The sequence below is a fragment of the Chiloscyllium plagiosum genome, chromosome 2 (genome assembly GCF_004010195.1).
Source record: "Chiloscyllium plagiosum isolate BGI_BamShark_2017 chromosome 2, ASM401019v2, whole genome shotgun sequence".
NCBI lineage: Eukaryota > Metazoa > Chordata > Chondrichthyes > Orectolobiformes > Hemiscylliidae > Chiloscyllium > Chiloscyllium plagiosum.
The window spans coordinates 76,697,921-76,701,931 of NC_057711.1; the positions used below are offsets into that span (position 1 = coordinate 76,697,921).

The following is a 4,011-nucleotide window of genomic DNA, read 5'->3' on the forward strand; positions in this document are numbered from 1 at the left end:
GGTGGTACGTGTATGGAATGAGCTGCCAGAGGATGTGGTGGAGGTTGGTACAATTGCAACATTTAAGAGGCATTTGGATGGGTATATGAATAGGAAGGGTTTGGAGGGATATGGGCCGGGTGCTGGCAGGTGGGACTAGATTGGGTTGGGATATCTGGTCGGCATGGACACGATGGACCGAAGGGTCTGTTTCCTTGCTGTACATCTCTATGACTCTATGACTCTAAGGAGCTAAAATATGGAAGGAACTTCCATCAGTAATATGTTCATAGACATTTGCAACAGTTACTATTCCCATCGTTGCGCTCATGGATTCCCTCCACCTCATCATTCAACTGGAGTCTCAGGAGGTAGCCTCCATTTAACTGATTTTGTTGAAGGGGTCCAGGAGAGTGGGCAAGACATGGCACTCCTGTTTTAGGTGCCGTTATCATGTTTCAGACTTCTTCGGACTCCAATGAATCCTCCTTCATGATTCAGCCGTCTTCACTAGCCCTGTTTCTGAGCAGACAGACTTTCATTTAGCCCGCCCCCTGGCTCCCAGTCCTTTTCTGGTATGGTGACAGCCACTCTTATTTCAGCCTGCTTCTTCATGCAAGGCTCAATGCAATTGATTAATTGTTTTAGAACTTTTTAACCTTTCTTTCTCTCATTCTAAAACTGAAATGTTGCTTGCCTCCTTATTGTCTTTAAAAAGTGACCAGGCAACTCAAAGAATTATGCAAATTTGATGTTGAGAAAAAAATGGATCATTCCACTCCTCAAAAATATTTCTCATGTGTAATTTGACTCCCTACAGTTCATGTAAATTTTGATCAGAAAGAGCTTGACTTTTACCAGTGGGGTGTGGGTGTGGTTGGGAGTGGGCTTGGTAGTGGCAAAATGATTGCTTGCACACTAGCTCACCAGAGGCCATGGTCCTAGATGGATTTTGCTACAATGAACACAGATTAGGACTTTGACAGGGTAACATTTATCACAATGTATGCCAAAATGCTTGGTGCATTTACAGGCCTCCCAAACAGCCTCTTGTTACTGCCCAGAGGCACAGAGAATGTTGTATTCACCCAGATGACCACTACTGGCACCATTGTGGTATTTGCCAGCTTTAACAGTATGTGTTCAGTGAAAAAGAGCTTTTCAGAGGGTTCACTGCCACCAATCTTCCTTTGTCCTTGCCTTTCTCATGATTAGTGGTAGAGGATACATTACTATAAATTATCTACAGCCAAGGTACTGCTTGAGTTAACAAGAAAATTTAGTACTTGAAAGCAATAGTAAAACTATATTTAATCAAGCATAATTACTAGCACCTTAAGGAGCTGATACAGAAGTATCTGTAGAGTAGAGTGCTTTGACTCCACTCACAGAATGTATATCAGTAGAGGAATGGGTGGAGCCAATGTAACATGTGCATTAACCTCGTCAGAGCCATTATCTTATACAGCGGAAGATTCTGGCTCAGGGCTGTTTGGAGAGCTTGGAGTCTATCTTTACCTTTGTGGAATAGGTGACTAACTCCATGATAGCATTTGAGTACTAGCAGGATGCAGGACTTGAGGGCTGCTGACTCAACTTTCACAGCAGCCATCCACTGTCTCAGTGCTGCAAGGGCTCAGTCAGAAATCATGAGATTCACAATTGGTGCCAGTCAGGCCCAAAGTTTGAGCCAGCAAGTTTGCGAAGCTCTGTACTCTAAAGTCAAGCAATGTGCCCTCTGAGTGTTCACTAAGATTATGGACATTCTGCCAATGCCTTTGTATTGGCTGTCAGCAGACTGTAACTGCCCATCCTAGATGGTGCAGAGTTTAATTTATTCATTCATGGGATGTGGGTGTCCTGGGCAGACCTCCATTTGTTGCCCACTCCTAGGCCCAAAGCTGCTTGAGAGCATCCTGCAGAGTCATCCTGCAACCTCCCCCATGAAGGTCTGCAGCCTTCTGTCAGCTCTGCTGCTACCACCGAAATATCACTACATACAATCATTGGATCAGACAAAAGCTCCTAGGCTAATGGAATGCATAAGAATGAAAAATTCTTATTTGTTTGTTCACATGATGTGGTTGTAGCTAAAGATGTTAAGGAAAGGTTATTTTTGGTAGTTTTTCTTGCAGGATCTTGACAAAGAAAATGCTGTGGGTCATATGGATGATAACATGGCAGAGAACATAAGACCGTAAGAAATAGGGTCATGGCTGCTCTGACATTGCTAACATCCATGTTTCTGCCCTTCCTCCATAACCCATGATTCCCCTGCTGATTATGAATCTATCTATCTTAGCTTTAAATAATCACAGGACTGTGCCCCTACAGCTCTCTGTTAAGGTTTCCTAAAGACTCACAACCCTCTGAGAATAGAAATTCCTCCTCGTCTCACCCTTTTTTCAGTGGCATATTAGTGAAGGAATGTTTCCACAAATGAAAGTGCAGTCTAATCAGGCATTCACGAACAGCTTACTTGGAGTGCCAGCTGCCTCTCTTCCCTGCTTTTTTTACTCTTCATTGTCCTCCTTCTTCCAAGGTGATCTTTGAATGCCTAATGGCAAAGTCTGCATCCTTATGATGGCTTGAGGAGGTTTCAACAGATTGCTAAAAGCTTGGAGACGTACTCTGCCATTTACTGGAGGGTTTCCCTTCCACTGACCTCTCCCATATGGTCCAAGCATAATCGAAGCATTGTTTTATAATGCTGATGGTCCGCTGCATAATATTTCTGGTGACTATGTAGCTTTTATTATAGCTCTGTGATCTTGGAATAGTCGAGTGGTGGAGGTAGATTATCAGCTAGATGGTGGATGCATCTCCCATGTCTCCAGCAGTCATTCTCAGGTTCTTTCTGTAGGTTTGAAGATTGTGATAATACCAGACTGCCTCAGGATGAAGGTATCATGGCATGCTATGATCTGTGCATGACCAATGACATGCACATTAATCGCAGGTTAGCTCTTACAAATCCTTTAACTTTTACTATTGTAATGGGGAGCCTATAGAGTCATCTACATTTGGTCAATGACTCTATCTATAATTGGAATCTCATTATCATGGCAGAACTTAGTAAACAAATTATTAGACATAATTACGAGAAAGTACGATTCTATCTTTTTTCATGTAATTAAATATCCTCGCTCTCTGATTGAACATTGTGGATTTGACATTAATCTTTTTTAACTTTTCAAATAACTGGTAAATGACCTTCAGCAAAAATGGGCACATGTAATAGTTGAAATAACTCAGCATTTAACAAGACAATTTCCATTGCTTGGTAACAGGAGAATAAGGGGTATAGATGCAAAATTATCAGTATAAGAAGCAGCTGGGAAGTTGAATTGTTTTCATATGTCAGATTATGAAAATGTACAAACAGTAATTGAAGCAAAGATTATGGTGTTGAATTTCCTTAAAACATCTTCCTCTTTGTCATCATGGCATCAATAGGTAAAGAGAAATTCCCCTTGAACTTCTGCTGAAATCCTGGGAAAATACATTTTCTACAACATTTTAAAAGTAATGTGAATGTAGTGCCGAGATAGTGGACCGTATTTTTGAAATGTATTGGAGGGCTGGAAAATTGGCGTTAGTGAATAGTGTGCCCATTGCTGTGAAGTTTCCTGTCAAAGAGTGATAGAGTCATAGAGATGTACAGCATGGAAACAGACCCTTCGGTCCAACCTGTCCATGCCGACCAGATATCCCAACCTAATCAAGTCCCACCTGCTAGCACTTGGCCCATATCCCTCCAAATCCTTCCTATTCATATACCCACCCAAATACCTCTTAAATGTTACAATTGTACCAGCCTCCACCACATCCTCTAGCAGCTCATTCCATACATGTATCACCCTCTGCATGAAAAGGTTGCCTCTTAGGTCTCTTTTATATCTTTCCCCTCTCACCCTAAACCTATGCCCTCTACTTCTGGACTCCCCCACCCCAGGGAAAAGACTTTGTCTATTTACCTTATCCATGCCCCTCATAATTTTGTAAACTTCTATAAGGTCACCCCTCAGCCTC

General features: G+C 42.1%; 1 protein-coding gene across 4 annotated transcripts in view; it reads left to right on the forward strand.

Annotated features, from left to right (window-relative positions):
- Positions 1–4,011, forward strand: part of LOC122561056 (beta-1,3-galactosyl-O-glycosyl-glycoprotein beta-1,6-N-acetylglucosaminyltransferase-like) — a 112,231-nt gene that overhangs the window by 57,717 nt on the left and 50,503 nt on the right. The window lies entirely within an intron of this gene.